The 23550-nt window shown below is 49.2% G+C and overlaps 1 pseudogene; it reads right to left on the minus strand.

Annotated features, from left to right (window-relative positions):
• Nucleotides 1–1566: 1566 nt before the first annotated feature.
• LOC115317380 lies at nucleotides 1567–10102 on the minus strand (annotated as a pseudogene).
• Between the last annotated feature and the right edge of the window lie 13448 nt (nucleotides 10103–23550).

Below are 23550 nucleotides of genomic sequence, written 5' to 3' on the forward strand. Positions count from 1 at the left end.
GCGTTGTGGCAGTTATGGTGGCAGGCTGCCATCAATATAGCGTGGGTTATATTTCGTGCTTGATTGAAATTGTTTGACGAAACATATTTTTGAAACCCGGTGCGAACGGAAGCCCGATCTTTGAGGACCCGGTGAAAGTTTCACGAAATAGCAGCACCGGGGAAAAGCAGCACAGCGCGCATCGAAAGTCGCATCGAAAGAAGCATCGAAAGCAGACGCCGGTAGGGAGTCTGCTTTCGTTGTGAGCTGCGCTGCTTTCCCCCAGTGCTGCGGTTTTGTAGAACTTTCGCACAATACGCAAAGATGAGGCTACCGTTCACGCTGGGTTTCAAGAGTCTGCTTCGTCGAACAACTTTAATGAAGCACGAAATATCACCCACGGTACAGTGTAATAGATAACTCTACCAAAAAGATGGCCGACCGTGGCCGCATTCCCGTCCATAGGCGGTGCTGGTCAAATGCGATCCAGCAAATAGACATAGAGATCAGTGGGCTAATCCAAAACAAACCTTGGTAAACCTGAAAGGTCCATCGTGGGTTATGACCCTCAGGCCTCGTTTTTCCGGGCACAAAAGGATCTGATGGTACTCGCTCATAGATCCATACGTGAGAAGTACTTAGCTCCGACCAGTGCCTGTAGCAATTCCTCAGTGGGAGGCAACGGAAAGCTCTCAATTATGACGGCCTTGTTTACTTATCTTAAATCAACATATAATCGAACTTTCCCGTTCTTCTTCTTCACTGCCACGATCGGCGAAACCCATTCGGACGCATCAAACCTCTCGATGACACCTGCCTGTAGAAGTCGCTGGAGCTCTTCGGAGACTTCGTCGCTGACAGAAAAAGGAAGTCTTCGCAGCTTGGCAGAAACGGGCTGAACTCCATGACGCGTCTTCACCTTGTGAGCGAACCCCTTCGCGGTACTGAGGGTGCCGTCAAAAAGGTGCGCGAAGTCATCTACCAAGTTTCGAGGGAGTCCAGATGGTACGCACGTGTTGAAACATTTCAACGCGCTACCGCTGATCTCAAAGGATAATCAAGCGATGGCGTCGATGCCGAGCTTGTCCGTACCGTTCGGGACAACGTAAAAGCGTACAGAAGCGTTGCGCTTCTTGTAACCGACAGCAGCAACAAAGCAGCCTGCTATGGCGATCTTCTGCTGCGAAAAATTGAACAAACTTGCGGACGTACCTTGCAGCTGGTAAGCAGAACTGAAGTTTCTCTTGTACGTATCTTCCGAGATTATGAAAACAAGAATGATAAGGGCGTTCCTTTGACTTGAACTGGAATTTAGATACCGCTCTTCAGTTTATCGTGCACGTGAAGAATACTAAGAACGTCCTCGTCAGAGCCATTCAAGCACGTGACTTCTCTGACAGTACCCCCTCTTGCTAGTGTGACTGGCGGCGGTCTTGCAGACAACACGAAAATATCCAACTTTCCCGCACCCAGCACACTTTTTCCCTCTTGCTTTGCACGTAGCGGAATTCGCGAGATGTTCCGACGACCCGCAGGGTAACATTTCTTTGAAATGGAGGATGAAGGCTCTCTCTGTGTACGCTGTGGTCACTCGGCGTTTGGAGACTCAACGTCCACCTTCTGCACCGACGAAGACGATACGAGCTCTCTGCAGTACCGGATCGCTTCATCGACCAGTCGGCCGATGGACAACGCCCGGTCCAGGGTTAGACTACTTCCTTCCAGGAGTAGGCGCTCTCATAACTGCTGGCTCGTAGTCTTCGCGACCTGCTGATTTCGGATGAACTCGTCCGCCAAGAGTCCGAACTCGCAGTCCGCCGACAGGTCTCGCAGCTCGGCAACGAATACTTTCACAGATTCCTCCGGTAGCTGCGCTCGCTGCCTGAAGCGGAGTCGTGCAACGACCACGTTCGAAGCTTCCGTGAAATAGGTCTCCACGGCCGCCAACGCGACATCGTACTCGTCCGGCGCAGTCGGTGTCTTCATGCCGGTAGTTGTTTGCTTCAGTGGTAGCGGAGGATGCGTCTCCGGAAGTGTGTAGAAGACTCTCTGTCCTTGAACACCAAGGCAAGGTAAGGCCTTCCGCCGAGCAGGTCCATGAACGTCGCCCCCCGAAGCTAGCAGGTAATTTTGGAACACCCGCCGCCACTGTTTCCATGGGATAGTGTTATGGTCGCATGGGGCCATTACGAATGGGTGGAAAGAGACAGGGAAAGCTAGGATAAAGACAGCGCCCCGAAAGGCCTGTAGAGATGCTGGAAAGGCTTACATTGCCGGCGCGTGGGCAGCGGGGTGCCGAGGTGGGAACCCCGACGAAAGGAAGAGACGTCACACCAGCTCGGAGTTTTTGTGAAGACTGTTCTTATTTACAATACGAGGGGGGACCCAAAAGAAACCGAACTAAATTTTTTTGCACTTATTTATTCCCATTTCATGTACAAACGTTCAATCTCCTTCAAAGTACTGTCCACTTGCACTAATACACTTGTCTAATCTTTTAATCCATGTGTCGAAACATTGTTTAAATTCATCTTTTGTGATGCTTGACAGCGCCTCCGTCGTTTTTTTTTTCACCTCAGCAACGTCAGCAAAACGCTTTCCTTTCATTTCTTTTTTCATTCTAGGAAACAAAAAAAAGTCGCACGGGGCAAGGTCGGGTGAGTATGGGGGGTGAGGAACAGGGGTCATACCATTTTTGGTCAAGAAGTGTCGTACAGACAAGGCAGTGTGAGCCGGGGCATTGTCATGATGGAAAAACCAGTCACCCGACTTCCACAAATCGGGCCGCTTCCGCCGCACACTGTTGCGCAATCTTTTCAAAACCTCAAAGTAGAAAGCCTGGTTAACTGCCTGACCCTGCGGAACAAACTCTGAATGGACGACTCCTTTCACATCCAAAAAACTAATCAGCATTGTTTTGATGTTTGATTTCACCTGACGAGCTTTCTTGGGGCGAGGCGAACCTGAAGTCTTCCACTGGCTTCATTGTTGCTTTGATTCAGGATCGTAACCATAGCACCAACTTTCGTCACCTGTAATAACTTTTGAAAAAAAGTTTGGGTCACTTCAGGACTCTTCTTCCAAAGCACAGCATGCTTCCACGCGACCTTGCTTTTGTTCAGCAGTCAGCAGTCGTGGCACGAATTTGACAGCCACCCTTTTCATTCCCAAATCTTCTGTCAGAATTCGCTGCAATGAACTCCAACTCACTCCCGACAGCTCCACAATTTCGTCAATGGTCCGTCGTCGATCTTCGTTGATGATTGCACGAACCTTTTCAACGTTTTCATGTGTTCGTGCCGTGGAAGGACGACCGGAACGAGGTTTGTCATCAACTGACATGTCGCCATTCTTGAAACGGGAAAACCACTCAGAGTTTTCCCCATGGAATCGTCCTTGTACGCCGTTTTTAACAGTTCAATAGTTTCAGTTCCACTTTTTCCGAGCAAAAAACAGAGTTTAATAACCGCCGCACGCTGTTCACAGAAATCAGACATTGCAAAAACGACGCCCACACGAAACACTTGTCACTATAAACCCAGCCGCAACTAGTCCTAACCTTCTTTGAGGACGGAATTAGGCCTAATGACTCAGCAATGTTCGCTCTATCAACTCCTGGCGGCAAAACGTGGTACTGCAAAAGCTCTGCTTAAAAAAGAATTAGTTCGGTTTCTTTTGGGTCCCCCCTCGTATCTACATCAATCAGCGCGTGCCGCTGTCAAGCACGCGGCGCGCGGCACCATCTCAAATGCAGCTGAAAACGCCATCTAGATTATTTACAGCACACTACATCATCTCCTCCCTTAATAGAAAAATAAATGTTGGATAATTTATTAGGGAAGAGAAGGAAACAGCTTACTCCTTAAAGAAAATACAAAGTTCACGCACACACAACATTCTTACCAATCAATCACTACAGAAAAAATAATTGTGAAGTGGTCGGAGAAAATAAGGATAAAGAAATACATTGGAAAGATACAATCATAAATGATACACTTTGTACTATGTCGAGCACTTTTCAGTCAGACTGAAAAGTGCTCTCTTCACTGCAACGAAAAAAGTCACTGGCGAGTCCTTTGAAACACGAATAACACTTTCACCTCTGCGAGTGAAATGAATGACTAGACCTTAGAAACGTAACAAATAACACTTTTAAAAAGCTCACGGTTTGACGAGTCATTTGAAACAAAGATTAACACTTTGACCATAACCTCGATGTACATAACATGGAAACATGAAAGTATACCTAAGGCAGTTCATCCAAAACTTCCATGTCCATGACATGAAAATTTCTACATTTGAACACATGAAAATGTGAAAATGAAAAAAACAATGCAAGCATAACTATCAGTTCACATCTATCCCATAAAAATACAGTGCACACTATGAAATTGCAAACCACTATGACTTAAGTCCCAGAGTTTTTAAGGAGCGTCTTTGGAGCACATATCCACTTGAAAGTCACGAAATTTTTCGGGAAGTCGTCTACGCCGCGTGGGGCGTTGTGGTGGAGTGTCCGATGGGGATTGTGGTGGAGTATGATATGTCCTTGGTGGTGTGTCTGCACCACCGTCACCTGATGTAGAAGTCGATTCTTGGGTTGCCTCTGGACTTGATTCCAGGTCTTCTGCTAAACCAGGAGCCACTGAAGGCTCGGAAAGCATGGAGGTCTTTGGCCCAACGGAGTGCAGGGACTCCGCTGAGACCGTTGCGGAGCTAGATGACGGCAGCTCGCTCCAATACCCGAGTCCCAGTTGAGATGAACTTGATGCGGTGCTCAATATCGCACCGCTTGTAGGAACGGAAGGTTCAGGACCCTCTTGGAAAGCGAGCCTGGAGGCCTCTTGGAAGACTGCAGCCGGGGCAGCCGGCGGGACTGGTGGCTGGCTGCTGGCTTGGACTGGTACAGCAGCGCGGAAGGCCGCTTGGAGACCGGAATCAGGAACGGCACCGGGGACTGCGGTGGCGGGAAGGCCACCGAAAACCACCGCATCTTGCACGGTACAGGGTACCACGGAACTGGTGCCGGGTACACCAGGAACAGGAAGGGCACCGGGTACTACCGGTACATGGGCAGCACCAGGGACCACAGCTACATGGGCTGCAGGAGCCGTATGATGAGGAACGACGCCTGGCACAGCAGGATCATGGGCAGCTCCAGGGGTCGCTTGACTATAGGCACCAGGCACCACAGCAATATGGCCAGGGCCGGGTGCCGCAGTAGCATGGGCGGCCACAGGGGCCGCAGTGGCATGGACGACCTCTTAGGGCCGTCGGAACAGGACCGGCATCAGGGGCCGCAAAAACAGGACCGGCCGCAGGGGCAGGAACGGCAGCAGGGGCCGCATGGACAGGAACGGCAGCAGGGGCAGCAAAAGCAGGAACGGCAGCAGGGGCCGCAAAAACAGGAACGGCAACAGGGGCCGCAAAAGCGGGAACGGCAACAGGGGCCGCAAAAGCAGGAACGGCAACAGGGGCCGCACGGACAGGAGTGACGCTGGGGGCCGCAGCACGCAAAGTTGGAGGTGCCGGACTTTCAGGTGGCACATGGCCCAGGCTTATAGCTGGAGCCGCATTAGTTGAAGTAGGTAATATGTCATCATCCATAAGGCACCACGGCTGACGTTGGGGTGGTTTCAATGTTGTACGTGTCATTTTGTCTGCATTCCATATGGTTCCATCATCTAATCTATATGTGGCTGGCCCAACTTGTTCATGTATATGTTGCGGTGGAGCATATTTGTTGCGCATTTTCCCTCTGGTGTTAGGTTTGGAAACCTTTACTGCTTGCCCAGGAGCAAAAACAGGGTGCTTGACTGCTCGCCTGGCATCGGAATACTGTTTCATCTTCGTTTGATATGCCTTGACTTTATCAAGCTCTTCCTGAACGACCTGCGGAGGGACGGCGGACTCTGGGGTCCCTCGCCCTTGAAGATGCAGTCGGGTCCGGTGGGTGCGACCGTGTAAAAGAAAAGCTGGCGTTTCTCCAGTCGCGGCATGGCGCGTACTCCGGTATACCCCGAGATATTCTGTAATGGCTTCGGAAAGCGGACGATGTTGGACGAGAGCCAACTGAATAACAGACTTAAGGACTCTATGGAATCTCTCTACCTGTCCATTAGCTTGGGGATGGTAAAGATGGTAAAGGGATGACTTCACATGTTTGATGCCATGCATCTTCAAGAAATCGCTGAATTCCTTCGAAATGAATTGAGGGCCGTTATCTGTCGTGATCTCCTGCGGCAAACCTTCGCGGGCAAAGATAGACTTCAAGAACTTTATGACTGTAGCAGTCGTGACGTTGTGGGCTGGTGCCACTTCAGGCCACTTACTGTGGTAATCTACCAGTGTAATAAAAAACCTCTCTTGAGCTGGGGCTCGTTCAAAGGGACCTACTATATCCATGCCCAGTTTTACCCATGGACGGTTGGGGAATTCAACTGGTTGAAGAGGTGCTGGAGATGCCTTTGCAGGCTTGTCTGTCGACTGGCATACCGAACAGCTCTGAACTTTGTTGACTTAAATGCGGCCACCAGTAAAGCTCCTTGATGATACTGGTGGTGCGCGAGATACCTTGATGGGTTTCGTGAGCTACATCAATCACTTGATCGCGGAGAGTGGACGGAACCACTATTTTCTCTCCTTGGAACAACAAGGCATCGGTGACTGAGAGCTGGTCTCTTACAACGAAATACGGCTTGAATTCTGGAGGCAACTTTTCCTCTGAGGGCCATGTGTTTGAAAGGTGTGTCATAATAATTGGTAATACTGGATCTTTTAGAGTTTCTTTCTTGAACTCCTTCTGTGTGAGACATGCACAGACAATTGAAACGACCTCTTCTTCGGTATCTGGGACCGGAAGGCGAGACAGAGCGTCGGCAACTACGTTGTCGCTGCCTTTACGATACTTCATTGTGAAATTATAGTTGAAAAGTCTAGCAGTCCAACGACTGATGCGTCGTGGACGAACACTGTCCCTTGGAACTGTCCCTTGAGTGGACATTAGTGTGACAAGGGCTTGATGATCTGTCTGAATTTCAAAATGTCGACCCCAAAGATAAACGTGCCACCTCTCGCAAGCCCAGAGGATTGCGAGAGCTTCTTTCTCTCCTGCTGAGTACTTCCGCTCTGCTTCGGAGAGAGAGCGGGAAGCGAAAGCAACAGTCTTTAGTTGCTTCCCATGCTGCTGCTGGAGAACAGCACCTAGTCCGTAATCGGATGCGTCTGTGGAGACGACAACTGGAAGATTTGGATCGAACATTGCAAGAATGGGAGCCTGCTGAAGGCAGGACTTGACACTTTGAAAACTGGCCTCTACGTCGGTCGACCAGACAAAAGATGCGCCCTTACGCAGAAGCCTTCGGAGGGGTTCTACCAGAGTAGCACAATGGGGGAAAAACTTACTGTAATATTCTACTAGACCTAGGAAGGCCTTCAACTGCGAAGGTTCCGATGGAACTGGAAAATTTAGGACCGCGTCTATCTTCGACGGAAGGGGTGCTAGACCCTCCGCAGACAGACGATGACCAAGGAATGACAGTTCAGAAACATTGAAAACGGCTTTTCTATTTAGTTTCATGCCGGCCTCTCTAATACATTTGAGGACTTGTCTGAGATTATTATCATGTTCCTTCTGGGAGGAGCCATAGACAATGATGTCGTCCAGATAAAACTGGACTCCTGGACAATGTTTTAATATCTTGGACATGACCTGTTGGAAGGCCGCTGGTGCAGACGCCAGCCCGAAACAAACTCGTTTGAAACAAAAAGCCCTTCATGGGTAATGAATGCTGTTAAGTCGCGACTCTTGGGGTCGAGACGGACCTGATGATAAGCAGACGCAAGGTCTAACTTAGAAAAATGGGAAGCTCCACTGAGGGAGTTCAGAAGCTCCTCAATGTGCGGAAGCGGAAAAGAATCAATGACGACTGCCTGATTTGGCGCCCGCAGATCGACACACATACGAATTCCACCGTCTTTCTTCTTAACTACTACAATGGGGGACACCCATTCCGACGCGTTTACGCGCTCGATAACGCCTTGGCGCTCGAGCTTCTGAATTTCCGCACTGACGGCATCACGCAACGTGATGGGTAAGCGGCGAAGTTTAGCCTGTACCGGCGGGACATGGTGACGGACAGTGATTGTGTGAGTTTGGTTTTTAACTAACCCTAACTCAGGAGAAAAGAGATCCTCAAACTCTTCAAAGCCAGAAGGTAACTTAGATGCATCGCTCACCGATGAAGGTTGCAAAGATGGTCCCGACGTCGACGGATCCCTTGAAGGCTGGTCTCCGAAGACGCCTCTACTGGAGTAGTATTCAGACGATGTGGATGGCTGAGTGCCGTGAACAGAGGACATTGATGAAGGGTACTTGCAGGGAGCACTTGAATGACGCGGTGGAGGACTGGGCTCCACCGTACATGGGGGCTGCGGGACTCCAGCCGACTTTACATGTCCCGGGATGGCCGAGCGAGGATCAGCTGCATTGACATGGAAGCACTTGAGTGGCGCGCCCGATAAAATTAGACGCAGTCCATGCACGGCATCTGTCCCAAGCAGGGATCGGCCATTGCGAACGATGTAAAAAAGAATGTCGGCGGAGCGTTCTTTGAAGCTGACTTTGCTCTGGAAACATCCCATGACTGGAATCGACCCTCGGAGGTAGTGCACAAGAGTGCGCGGCGGTTTCCTTAGCCGGATTTGCTGCTTGAAGTTGATCTTGTTAAACATGCTCTCGGAAGGTATTGACACTTCGGAGCCAGTATCAATGAGTAAGTGTAATGTAAATCCATTCACCTGAACATCAGTGGTGAAATTCCGTGGGCGACGGTCCGCATGTCCTTCAGGGAGGACCTCCGGGGATCCGACGGTGAAGACGTTGTTTGGATGTTGTTCCCCCTCGTCGTCGTCGGGAAACGTCACGACTCCATGGATCGGCGTCTGGTTACGGCCAGGTCCAAGCCTCTCGTACCGGCGACCGGCGGCGCGGCCTCGTCCCGGCGGAAACGCCAGGCGACGGGGGTCGATGACTTCAGACGACGAAGACGAACTTCGGCAAACATTTGAAAAGTGGCCTATCTTGCCACAAGACAAACAAGTCATTCCGGACGCTGGACACTCCTCACGCGGATGGGGTCGGCGACCGCAAAAGTGGCACGATTCCGCCCCGCACCCAAGAGCGCGCGCGCCCGGAGGAGCATCCCGAGGCACTCGGCTTGCAAAAACACGGGTGAGTCCACGCGATTGGTGGCGCGGCGAGAAGGAAACCTTGGAAGATGAGGAGGAAACATTTGCGGGGGAGGAGGAAACGGCAGGAGGCCTCCCTCCATTTTGACGTTGCATGTTCGAATTTCACCTCAATTGGCGGCCATCTTGTCCACGCCGAACGGGAACCCTTTGTACTGCCTCAACGGCCTGTGTCGACTCGGAACGCGGAAGACATGATGAAATTTGGCGGTAACGATCGCAATCTCGAGCAGCCCGTTCGAACTGTTGTGCCAGAAGCACGATACGTTCGAGGCTGGGTAGTCCAGCTTCCGCAGACTCTCGGATTACCCGATCTTGTACCTCCGATGATGATAATCCAGCCAAAAAAACTTCCGCGATGCGGGTTTCAAGAGACTCCCCAAAATCACAAAAAGAGCCGAGGTGCCGTAGGGCACCAAGGTACTCAAGGACACTTTCTCCCTGCGACTGGACGCGGGTAAGGAATAACCTCCGTTCGACAACAACATTCTTTTTGGCAGCGAAGTGCTGATCAAGCGACGTCATAAGAACGTCAAATTCGGAAACGGTCTCGCTATGTGTGAGGGCCGTGGATGGAAACGTTGAAACTATTCTTTGGCCTTCGAGACCAAGCAAGGACCACAACAACGCGCGCTTACGCTTCGGCGAGCTTTCATCAGCCTCTAGGAGTACAAGATAATTTAAAAACGACGCTTTCCAATTTAACCAAGGCTGCACAGGGGCACCTGGCGTGGGAAGAAATGGTGGAGGTGTCGGGAAAGAAGCTGTTGCCATTTTTTTGGAACTTATGAATGAGTGAAGCCAATGGCTACATACGCATATTTGATGGACAAAATATCTATTATATCTATTCACTTCGCCTTTTAAAGTCACTTGGGATGTACTACATGGACATGAAACATAGCGATGCTATCGTCTACTATGGCTATGGTTGGGAGACAAAAGTTGAAAACGAAGGTGAAAATCCGAAAAAATTTCACCGAAATGGAAACGAGAAAGTTTCTCCGAGTGTCGGAAAATTAAGAACGACGCTTCCGTGCGGTGCGCACTACTTGCATGAAAGAAAAAGAACCATTCGAACGGCCGTTACGGCGTTCGAAAAAAAAAAAGAACAAAGGATGGCGTTACGCCTAACCCTACTGGCGTTCGGAATGAACCATTGCCGCTCGAAACGGAACGTTAAATGTCGCTATGCATCGACAGTATTTTCATGTACTACATATGCAAAAGATGTGGTGGATGGGAATATTCAAAAGGACCTCCTTACATTTCGAACGTTCAAATATTTCCTAACACACAAAAGAAAACTATACGTGCCGGTGCTGCCACCACTCATCTCCGGCACGGAGTCTCACATAAAAAAACTCACGAGGGCGGAAATGGAAAAAAATGCAAGAAAAGACCTCGTCGCCAAGATGTTATGGTCGCATGGGGCCATTACAAATGGGTGGAAAGAGGCAGGGAAAGCTAGGATAAAGACAGCGCCCCGAAAGGCCTGTAGAGATGCTGGAAAGGCTTACATTGCCGGCGCGTGGGCAGCGGGGTGCCGAGGTGCGGGGCCCAAGGCGGGAACCCCGACGAAAGGAAGAGACGTCACACCAGCTCGGGGTTTTTGTGAAGACTGTTCTTATTTACAATATCTACATCAATCAGCGCGTGCCACTGTCAAGCACGCGGCGCGCGGCACCATCTCAAATGTAGAGTGCCTTCATACACACGCGCGCTTTTGCTTGAGTGGTGACATCTCAGCCATTTTTCCGCCCAATCGTTTTTTTTATGCATTTTGAACTGCGCGCAATCCGGTGTCACTCAGCTCGAGCGCGTAGCTTTGGCTAATGCATAGACGCCATTTTACCGTCCAAGTCACGCACCGAGTGCGCGAGAACGTCACGCGCTGGCACTTTCAGGGCAACAATGGATGTCTTCACCCTGAGACAGACAGACATGTAGGCACCCTACTCAAATGCAGCTGAAAACGCCATCTAGATTATTTACAGCACACTACAGATAGCAGGTCTCTCGGGAACGAAAAGGAAAGGAGGCGGCACCGTTAGGCTCATGCTTGTCGGTACATCACTCGTCGTCAATCTGTTGTATGCTGCCGTGGCAGCTGATTGATTCATTTAAGTTTTTTAATGACAAGGATGGCTCGAGGCCGCAATGGGGGAAAAAAAAGGAGGGGGGTAGTGAAGGGGGTTTGGTCATTTCAACATGTCGGGCAAGGTACTAGAGCAGTCTACTCGCCCTACACCGCTCGGTATAAGCCACTGATTTTTCCATAATCTGCGACCGCCTTTTGGGCGTCATTATCTGTTAGTAGAATAGCAGTAAGGGCTGCAAGAGAGGTCACTTGTAGGTCGTCAATGCGGTCTTGACCATGTGCGAATGCAGGACAGTACTTTATGAGTTGCCACAGATCTGCGCGACACTGTTGGAGACAGTGGCTACATCTTGGTGGTGCGGCTGGTACAGTTGGCGGCTGCCACTTACTGACTATATGTGGTGTGTAGGCCGCGTTCGCGATGACTTTGTTTATAAAAACTTTTTGCTGCCTAGAAAGTCCTTTGATTACAGGCGTCTCTGTTGTAGCCTTCAGGGGGTTTGTGGGGATATTTATACAGCGTGTAGTTGGTCTGCCATTAAAGTTGCGACGAGTCACACGCTGTAGGTGAGCAATTTAGCCAGAACGCTAGTCTGGGGTCTTTAACGTGCACCACGCAGTAGTGATACACGACCGTACGCCGGTACGATGCTCATCCAGATCGGAACGGGCAGGGGTGGGGCTCGAACCCAGGATCCCTGGGTTCTGCAGCGCGAGCTTTCGCTCCACGCGCGTTGAGCTGGGTGTGCGCTTCATTCAGCCCACTCGGCCAGCGATCGCCCTGTAGCCTTCAGCCAACAGCTGAAGTCGACTGCCCTGCTCCAGTACCGGTGAAGAACAACCTTTATTCGATCCTTTTCTTCTTCAGACTACAAATGCGACAGTAGCACCGCCACAAGTTTTATTATTATTATGAAGGAAGAGGAAGTTTCCAGAGCAAGGACCCCTCCATCTCAGCTCTCGCAGTAAGTAATATATAATTTTGAAATCCGTCGTTAACGGGCATACTGGACTGTCAAGAACTGGTCTTGGCACCTCGGTCCCTTCTGGAGCAGCCATGAGCCTTCCAATAAACGGTCCTCCAAGAAAAACCTGGCATCCCCTTTAAGCGACCACCGGCCGCCGGGCAAGGATCAGTCTCTATCTTGGATATCCCCCCGGGCGAAGACATCTGGCCATTCCCGCCTTGGCTCTGCGAGCTCTCCCTGCTACCCTCGCTTTCTGTTGACTCAGTAAGCGCAACCGCATATGATTTTGCTGATTGTTCGAGCAAGCATCTTCTAAACCTTCCGATGGCATCGAGCCCGCCTCCGGCTTCACCCCGTTACCATTGGAAGCAACGAATCTTGACTGCCAGTCGCGTGCACGCCGATACTATTGATTTTTCTTTGCGGGTGAGCCTCGATTTGTTTCTTTTTCTAGCGTTTGGTTTGATCTTAAGCTTCCACTTTTACCTTCAACTTCGTCGTCGTCGCGAACTAGGTGCCATGGCCCTACCCACTCTGTGTGTTCTTTGTTCCGACCCACTACCAACTGACGGTCGTTTCATGACCTGCACTGATTGCACACATGCATATTGCCGCCCGCAGAGCCGAGAAGGCAACGCTTGGTCACGGTCTTCTAGAAGATTCCCGGTCATTCTCGCAGCAGACGTAACTTTCCCTCTGCTTTGTTATTCTCGAAAGTGCCAGTTCATCCTCGCCCCGAGCGCGCGACGCTCGAACCTTCTTTGCCGAACTTTCGAGATAGTGACGCACGGTAGATAAGCAGCTGCCCGCGACCTTGTCGAGTCAGTCCCAGTCTCGCTAGCGCTCTGTAGTGCCGCCGAATTGCCGCCCACTTTTCTGATGCCTCGACGCTCTTCCGTTACTTATTTTTGTTTGGCGCAAGTTCGCCAATTAAACCTTTATCTTTCAGTTCACTCTTCGTCTTCTCGTCGCCTTAATTCGTGACATTTCTGGTGGAGGTGCGGGGTATGAAACCCGTGCAGCGTACCCCTACAAGAACTCGATCAGCAAGCCCCATTTCCCGACGACCTTCCGTTGAAGACCCGGAGCATCGTGCCAGCCGCCGACTTCGGGGGCAACCTCCTGAACTCGGACCACTCCCGGCGAGAACAAGGGAAACGATAACGACGATGGCTTCACCGACGACGCAGCCCACAGCAGCACCCGCCGTTGTTTACCTGTCCATCATTCCACGAACTCCGACTCTCTTCCACGGCGAGGTCTCCGAGGACGTGGAAGACTGGATCCAGGACTACCAACCTGTCGCCCGACATAACGGATGGACTACGGAACAGTGCCTCCAGAACCTCTATTTTTCGCTGGAGGGCACAGCGAGGGACTGGCATGAGAACCATGAGGCTTCTCTTGCATCGTGGGATACCTGCATTGCTGAACTTAAGCGAACATTCGCAAGCCATCATCGACGACTGCGGGCGGAGGACGCTCTGCACACAAGGAACCAAGGCCACAACGAAAGCGTCACCAGCTTCGTTGAGGACATGCTACGCCTCAGTGCCCGCGCCGACCCTATGGCCAGCGAGGAAAAGAAGCTGTGCGTCTTGATGAGGGGCGTGAAGAGCGAAATCTTCGGCGGCCTTGTTCGTCATCCCCCGACGACAGTAGCTGAATTCGTCGCTGAAGCCACAAACATGGAGCGGTCCTTGCAAGCACGATCAAGCCACTACAATCGACTCGCCGGCTCCCATGCTGCTTCCGCGATTGCATCGTCGCCACTTGACTTAGGCAGCCTTGGTGTCGACAACCTTTGCCAGATAATCCGCGACGTCGTTCGGGAAGAAATCAGGAAGGTTCTGTCCACTGCCGATCGCCCTGCCTCGCTTTCTATGGCGGAAGTAGTGCAAGAGGAGGTGCAGCGAGTCTTCCCGCAGGAGGCTCCCGTCGACCTGCCACCACCGGAACAACCGACGGTGAGCTACGCCGCCATGGCCCGACGACCGCCACCTGCTGCCCGTCAACCTCCTGCGCCGCAACGACAAAACGTACCAGCACCACCGTACCCCCGACGTCTCGACGATCGACCTCAGTACGTCCGGCGAGAACAACGGGCGCCCAGGAAGACCGACGTGTGCCGAATGGCCGACCGACGACCGCTTTGTTAACATTGCGGGGAAGCCGATCATGTCTGCCGCCGTTGCCCGTACCGGCAGCTGGGGTTACGAGGCTTCCACCCCGACGACCCGCGACCACGCTACGGAGAGCGACCTAGGGACATCGACGAATACCTCCGCCGTTCGCCATCCCCAGGACCGTCTCCCCGCATATAGTGATATTCATGTGTGATATGCACACATGCATATCACTTGGGAAAAATGGCGTTGTCTAGCTTCTCGTGGAGGCGTGCCGAAGGCAAGCTTTAAACTTGAGTCTGCCACATCATACCAAGTTGAGCCCAGCGATTTCTTGGCACAGCTCTCGATGGTTCATCAAAAACTTGACCTTCTTTTTTCTTTGAAAAAATTGTTGTCTCTTAAAGAACTACACCCAAAGGTTGACACTTTGTTGTCGTTGCAGCAGACAGTCGACACTATGCGCGACACCATAGGCATGATGCAGGAGTCTTACGTTTTTTTCCTCGGAATACAACATTCTGGTAAAGGCACCTGCATCTCAAGAGAAAGCTATCAAAGAGCTTCAAAGCGAAACGATCACTTTGGGATCTATCTTATCAGATCAGGCCCGTGAAATCCAGAAACTCAAGGCTGATAAAAAAACACCGATCAAGCCAGCCGTCTCTGCAACATGGAGATACACGGGATTCCCTCTTCGTCATGAGAGAATCTTGTCGATCTTATGACCGGTCTCGCAGATAACCTGAACATGGAGAGCTTTCAGCTTGCGGACGTTGTGGCTGCCCATCGCCTTCCCGCTTGGCTTTGTACAGTGCCTCCTTTACTGATTTGGCTCTCGTTAGTCGCTCTGAAAGAACGCTAGATGTCGTGTCTTGGACGGCTGGGCACCCTTAGACGGGAGGACTCCCACCCTAAAACCTATTTTAACGACAACTTGAGAGAAATCAACAGGAAGCGTTTTTGGATGGCACGAACCAGAGGGAAGGAAAAGGGGTTCAAATGTGTATGAGTACGACACGGGAAAACGTTTGCTAAACCAACCCAGAGCTCTCCACTCCTCCGCATTACTAGCTCTGATGCACTGAAGCAAATAGTTTAGGTGTTGATGACTAATTTTTTCTAGCTCAAAAATTTACAATGTTGCTTAAAAAGTTTCACAACAAACGGTGGCACTTCCTTTACCTTGTTTTATGTCAACACACGGAGCACACTGGGATGAATTTCAGCTGGTCATTAACCCTGTACTTTCTTCAACGGACGGATTTGTTCTGAGCGAGATTAATAACTATGTATGCCTCTTGTCACTAGCAGGCTTCAAAAGCACCTTCTTTACTCGGGACAACAAGTGCGGTGGCGGTATCGCTGTTTTCTTAAGAGAAAGCTTATTTTTTTAGGAAGTGCCGTTTCCGGTTTGCTCATTGGAGTCAGTCGCACTGCGAATACTCACTTTTACTTATGGCTTCTATTTGCTCGCAGTATGGAGACCGCCTTCTGAAAAACTTTCTGACTTCCTTCTTGGCCTTCATGAATAATTGCACTCGTTGCCGGATAGCGCTTTCATTTGCCTAATTGGAGACTTCAACATCGTCCCTCTGAAGCTATCGAGGGCACAGGTGTGCGAGTACCTAACCACTTTGGCAGATCTTGAAATCGAACCTGAAATTCAGGCCGTTACAAGGGAGGAAAACGTATGAGACATTCTTGCGATTTCGACAATTGAACATATAAATTTAAGAGCCCGATCAGCAGCAACAAAAACGGCAGTTATATCGCAAAAGATTTCAGACCACTACTTTGTGGCTTGTCACTTATTATTTCCTGCTGACCGGCCTTTAGTAGATTGAAACAAAGGGCGTAGGCTTGAAATAGTTGGTCGCCAGAGGTTCGACAACTGTATTTCAGCATATGATTGGCATATTTTTCAAAGATCGACAACACCATCTAACCTCTATCCTCGCTTTGTTGAGCTGTTCAAGCAGTTCTCTGAAGCCTCAAAGAAAAGAATCGTAATTAAACAAAGAAAATCTAGTAAACGCTGGTTAAATGATGACATTCTCTCTGGTAATAAACATAAAGAAATAGCCTTGAAACGGTGCCGTCGGTCGCCTCATAACTCGAGCTTATTATCTGAATTCAGTGGAATTCGGAACAAGGTGAGCACACTTATTCGCTCGGCCAAGCGGTGCGATAAGATAAAGATGGCTAGTTGGGCTAGTTGGTTTTGCATCAAGGTGTAATGCCCCAAACAACAAGGACGAAAACGAAGGGAGAACTGAACTGCTGCGCTCTCCTCGCGCAACGCAGCTGTTATAAGCCAATACTTCGGAGCTGACGAGACAATAGGGAGACGTGTAGCAGTTTTTTTCACGCGGCTCGTTCTGTCACGAGGACCCACTCCGTAAATATGAAAGATCTCGTGACATCGACTAGTACATAACATTCCTTTCCCCTTAACATTGAAAGTGCTGTACCGGCTTCCACTCGGGAATCTAAGCGTCGTTGGGGTGCACTTTCACAGACTTCACTGGAGGTCTCCGGTGGTTGTGGTGGGCTGCAATCACCATGAACCTTCGACTTGGTTGATGGGCCTGGTGACGACCGTGTGGGAGCCGGCATGACCTCGTTGTCTGGCGACCATATACGTAGTTGGTCCGCATGGCGTGTTATCGCTTTGGACGGAGTTTCGACGGTTTCCATGCGTGCTCTCCAGGAATCCGCGTGTTTCCTGTACCATAGTGTCTGGCATACACCGAGTCCCCAGGTTGGATCGTCCAGTCCGTGTCTTGTGCAGATGCTGTGGAGTGTGATGGGAAACATGTGTCAAGTCGCGAGCGAATTTGATATCCTAGCAGCAGTTCAGATTGTGACTTTCCCGAGCTTGATGGTGTCCGTCCATAATTAAAAAGAAGCCTTGCCAGGCTGGTTGTAATGTCGTCGTTTTGTATTTTTTTCTATACAACTTTTATAGTTTTACCGGGCGTTCCGCCAGGCCATTTGACTGTTGGTAAAATGGTGCGGTCCTGATGTGCGTTATGTTGTTTTTCGACATGAACTTCAAAAGCTCGGCACTGCTGAAAGGTGTACCTTTATCCGAGACCAAAGTGCGGGGTATCCCCGAAGTGGCTAAACACATCTCGCAAACACGACAAAGTATTTGAGTTTGTGGCCTGTTTCTTAGGAACGGCCTCGATCCACTTACTGTGTGCGTCGACACTACAAAGATAATTTTTTCTCTAAAAGGGCCTAGAAAATCAGCATGTACTCTGGACCAGTTTCCGTGTCTTTCGGGCCTTTGACGCTGGCCTGGGCAACATTTTGACACAGGAGTCACACGTAGCTGACGCGTGCTCTATTTCCCTGTCCTGTCCAGGCCACCAAAATTGAGATCTTGCTATCGCTTTCATAGCCGACGCTCCCTGATGACTCCCGTAAAAGAGTTGTAGGAGGCGCCCTCTAGCCTCCCTAGGCACAATGACGCGGTGACCCCAGTGTACCAGGTCGTGTGCCACCGACAGTTCTAGTTTCCTTCCGTAAAGCGGTTGAAGGTTCGAGTCTAGGCTCTTCTCATATTTTGGTCGTCCATTTATGATGTAGTTCTTGACGTGCGCTAACACTGAGTCTGTAGCTGTCATTTGTTTCAACTCCCTGGTTGTCACGACACCCTCCTCTAACTGCTCCTTAGCAAGCGCATATTCGGGAAGCTCACCTTCAGCAGCTGCTTCCGTTCCTGTTGTTGCTACTGCCGGTAGCGGTAGCCTGCTCACGGCATCCGCATTCAGCCTCTCTTGGCCAGGCTTGCATTGTAGCTTGTCGCGGTAGCTTCTCAAAAGCAGCGCCCATCGTTGAATTCGCGCCGTAGCCATAGCGGGAGTCGGGCTTTCGGATCTCGGCAACCCCAGGAGCGGCTGATGATCCGTGAGCAGGGTGAACTTTTGTCCAAATACGTAGTTTCTAAACTTCGTTACGCCGAAAACCAGAGTGAAAGCCTCTCGCTCTAATTGAAAATAATTTCTTTCGGCGACTGACAGAGTTCTGATCGAAACCAGATGTGTTTGTCTTCTCCACTTTCTCGGTGAAAAAGAACTGCTCCGATGCCGTACGGTGAGGCGTCGCACTTTAGTCGCAATTTTTTCGCTGGATCGAAATGCGTTAGCACCTTTGCCGAGCTGAGGGTTTCTTTTGCTTTCTGGAACACCGCATCCTGTGCTTCACCCACATCCAGCGAGCTCCCTTTTCCAGCAATTTGTAGAGGCTTGTCAACAAGGTTGACACATTGGGAACAAATCTAGCTTAAAACGTCAGCATTCCCAAAAAAGACCGCAGCTGGCTTACAATCTTGGGCCGCGGTGCTTGCACGATGGCTTCAACTTTAGTTTCTAGCGGATGGAGGCCCTGTCCGTCAATACGGTGTCCAAGGTACGTAACCTCCTGATTTTTAAACCTGCACTTTTCTTTCCGGGGTTTCACGCCGGGATCCCTGAAACGTTGTAGAAGTGTTCTCAACTGTAAGGCATTGTCACCAGCTCGTTCGGACAATATCACGTCGTCCAGGTATTCCTGCACGCCTTTTAGACCTCGGAGCATGGTCTCCATCGTCCGCTGAAATATCGCCGGTGCCGATGATATTCCGAAAGGTAAGCGGTTGTAGCAGAAGAGCCCACGGTGTGTGTTGATCACAGCCATCTTCTTCTATGCGTCGTCAAGGGCTACTCGGTTGTACGCATCCCATAGATTCAAGTTGCTAAAACGATCGCCGCCGTTCAGACATGCGAACAGATCCTCGATGCGTGGCAGGGGGTACTGCTCGACTTCACACGCAGTATTTAGGGTCCCCTTGAAGTTCCCGCAGATGCGCACTGAGCCGTCCCTCTTCAGCACCGGGACGATTGGTGTAGCCCACTCTGAGTGTGTGACCGGCGAAATAATTCCGACTTCCAACAATCGGTCAAGTTCTGCTGAAACCTTGTCTTTCAGACCATAAGGAAGCGGTCTTGCCTTGCAAAACTTGGTGTGGTACCCTCTTTTAGGTGCAGTCGAGCAGGTGGTCCCGTGATGAGCCCGATGCCCCGAGTAAACATACCTTGAAACTCGCAGAGAACTGCCTCCAGATCTTCCACGTTGGCTGGTCTGCTACTCAACGACACGACATTGCCTTTAAGGCTTAACACAGAGGTGCCGGCCTTGTTCAGCTTGAAAATTAAATCACGTCCACACAAACATGGACCGCACCAGTTCAACACAGTTAAACTGCACTCTATTAGAGTGCCTCGGTACGAGACTTGCAAGTGCTGCTCAACCAGCACGGGTATTCTTCTTAGGTGGCAGGACAGTTTCAGCTGCGATGCTTGAAGCTTAGGCCAGCGTTCACGGCGCTGAGTATAAACCTCCCGCGAGATGACACAGACGGGTGATCCAGTGTCTACTTCCATCAGCAGATCGACTCCGATCCAACAGAACTTGCGTCGCACTGCTGGAACCAGATCCACGGTTTTGATCTTCAAGCTTCATATCTGCACGTCTTCGGTTTCCGTTTCCTCCCACGAACTCCCTGCTGCTTCTAGTGCTTTGGCTTGTACATGCGGCCTGGAATATGACCTCTGTTGCCCAGGATGTTAACAGTTCCGGACCCAGTGACCACATTTTCCGCCATGGCCAGAAATTTGTGACAAGCTGTTCTAGCTCACTTATTTACCGACACGTGGCGTATTCACCTTTAACTTTTGCGTCGTGTGCAAATTCCCGCCAAACCGAAATGCGTTCCGCGTGCAATGAATAAAATTGTGAAAAATAGAAAATAGAGCTACGTTATCAGAGCTTCTCAAACAGTACTACAGAAAGGGGGAAGATCAATTGATGGACAGCACAAAGAACACGCAGAGAGCGTGCTGACGCGGCAGTAAAACCCGCGCCAGTGTGTGTGGTTAATTCGACGAGACGCGCTGTTTGTGTGTCAGTGTGTGCGTGCGTCCGTGCGTGCGCGTGTGCGTGTGAACGCGCGCGCGTGTGTGTGTGCGTGTGGTGGGGGAGAGTGTAAAAGCAGCCTGTGAGCGCATTTTGAGGCAAACAAACGCAAGACGGGCGCAAAGAGCGGACGAGCACGCCGTATCAGCGCCTCCCGGTTGCAAGAAGTCGATAACACTATTATTCCGCGTTTTCATATCTAGCGATATGGAAGCAAAAAAGTCAGATCTGCGGAAGAATTCCGAACAAGTATTCAAAAAACTACCCGACAATACATATGCGATATTTTTGGAAAGTTGTTTGCAGATTGGCGAGTGTGTCGAGTAAACTACAACAAAAAGGATCCATATTTTGTGTTGCCTAAATTAGGCTTTCATGAACTCCACAACCATCGTATCGCTACACTGCCTCCGCTGAAGTCATCAGGAGCGAAATATTCTCTTTGGTATGACTACTCGCTGTGCTGATGTCTGGCTTCCTTTTTTCTTGGGATTTTTCTTGAAATTGGTCAAACTGAAAAGCTCCGAACTGAAATTTTTGAATTAAATGAAACCCCAGCTTAACTGGAAAAATTGCTTTATTTCTGTTGACCCCGAAAACAAACCGCCCTTTTCCGCGAGGCTGCTTCCTTCTGCTGCAATTATTGGTTCTACATGGGCCACTTAGTGATAACTGGCGCGAATAGCATTGTGTGTTGTAAAAACGCGATAGATGTGCAATAGCTTTTACGACGTAAGCCCTGATAAACCCTGATTTCTGGTCGACACCAGAAATAGATACCGAAAACAGAGAACTTTGAAAAAATGAACACCCATAGACACCCTTAAATTTAAAAAAGAATACACAAAAATACGGAACCCTACCTATAAGTTATAACGAAATCTAAAAGCTGCACCAACATATACGAAATCCAGCTTATAATTAGGATTCTGCGTTTTCGGAGTTTATTTCTGCTTAAAATCGCGGAGTGTTGTTTAGTGCTTATTTTTTACCATAAATTCGGAGTTCTTTGGAGCTTTCTTTCATCGTACAGAGTTTTTCGGCTTTTTCGGTGAAGTGAACGAAAGGTTGTAAAACAGCAGTTTGTGAATTTAGTAAAAGTATCCTTTTCAATGAGAAACGTGTTCGACGATTCCCCCTTTTTTAAAATAGAAGCTAAACGGAAGTTCTTTGTGATCATACAAATTAAAGTTGATACTGCGAGGGCCTGAAAAAGGCCTGCAGTTTTTCAAATAAATAAATAAATATTAGGTATAGAGAAGTAGAGCAAAACTTGTTCGAAGATCCCTGGAAAATATTAAGACCAGTAGGATTCATAGCAGTTGGCGGTCCTGAAAAATCTGAGTTTTTTGGGTAAATATAAATATTAAAATATTTTACCGGAAGTATTTTTTCGATTTTATCGAATTTGTTCGAAAACACAGAAGCATACTTATAGTACTCACGTCCGCCCCAGAAACCGGAATACGCCTAATATATTTAGAAGCCTTTATTAAGTAAATGGAGGAAGGATCTCCACGGTGACAATAAAAATAAAAGGCCGGTTTAATTATGCGAACTGTGTTAAAATAGAAGGAAATAATGAATTATTTATTTTGGAGGTATCGTTGAACTGTACCTGACCGTCATCTCGATCCTTTCAGTGCGCGAGCGCTCTCTCCTTCCTCTTTCTTAGTTTCTTCCGTGTCTATTTAGTCTCCGGAAGCTTGCACCTTCTTTTTCTTAGTCTACAATACTTAATGATATCACCAAACGTACAGAATTACGCATTCAGAACCCGTCTAAAACTGTACCGCGCTATTCATATAGTCTCATTCTCGATTTATTAGCGTGTCAGATCTTAGGCAATGTAAGTTCATTCATCCTCTCCAAACTCGTCGACTAATCTCGCTCTTTTGCTTACTTCATCGGTTCCTTCAAAACTTCGGTCAGTCCAGTTCACCTCTTTTGGAACCACTGCCAAGCGGGGCAATGCCAGCTCCAACGGCAAGGCTAAGTCCGTCCTGATATTTTTTATAGCGTTGCTCTCCCCCTCTTTCTGTCTGTCTGTCTCTCTCTCTCTGCCTCTCTTTCTTTCTATTTTATTAGGAACCACCGGATTCTTTTCGTAAAAAGCAGCGAAAGCTTCCAGCGAATATTTCGTTCAGCATCCATCCTTTTAAAACCTCAGCACTTCCTCGTGCCATCCAGAACTCAAACGATCTTTCCGACAATAATTGACACCCTATCAGATCGCAAAAAGTTGCGCGGTGCACTGGTTAACAGTTTCTTTCCACCAGGCTGGCACTCAACAAACTGAGTTTTTTCTTCTGTTGTTGAGCTATTGTAACCCTTACATTGTGTTCTTGCTCCCAAGGGCTTACTTATCAAAGCACGTTTATTCCGATTATCACAAAACGTTCGTCTGCCGTCGAAGGAATATTTTAAACTGTATCTTTGTTTTTGGTGTGTCACTATTGGGCTTATTCACATGTCATCACTTTTTACATTAGTGCTACATACCTCTTCCGCGGCAGACGTTTTCAGCGCTCAAGAATAAATAAAGTTGTGGCTACGCTTTCCGTGAGAAAGTCAGGAAATGCATTAAATACATTTGTTTATTGTTCATTTTTGTTTATTTATTACCTACAGTTCGCCCTTGGGGCATTATTATTTTTGTTTATTTATTACATACAGTTCGCCTTGTGGTATTAATATTTAAATGGCGGGGAGAAGTTCGCACAAATATGTGGCCGAGGACTCGAGATTGCCTTTTCGAGTAACCAGACACTTCGTTTGTTTTGACGTTCGCTCGCTATGTAATACCTCACCTCAGCTTTCAGGCCCACGTGACAAACTCACACAATTCAGCTCAAAACGGCGTTATGACCATATCAGGAGTTCTTAGTACTTACAGAAATTTGCACACGCCACCACGTTTTTGGAGCATGACATAGGAGCAGTAGTGAGGACTGCTGCACCGAGATTGTGAAGATTATTCACATTTCAAGAAACAGGCTGCTGCGCATGTGCGTTGTATATAATCAAAAACACGTACGTGTGGAAAAATACAAATGTTGTTCTGTCAACAACATGAATGATATTGCCTTTTTCACTTCCGCATAATTCCAGCGTAACTTTCTGATACTCCTATCAGAAAGGTAGTTCCAAAAGTGCAATGCAA

Source organism: Ixodes scapularis, unplaced genomic scaffold, assembly GCF_016920785.2.
Source record: "Ixodes scapularis isolate PalLabHiFi unplaced genomic scaffold, ASM1692078v2 PGA_scaffold4__175_contigs__length_147842914, whole genome shotgun sequence".
NCBI lineage: Eukaryota > Metazoa > Arthropoda > Arachnida > Ixodida > Ixodidae > Ixodes > Ixodes scapularis.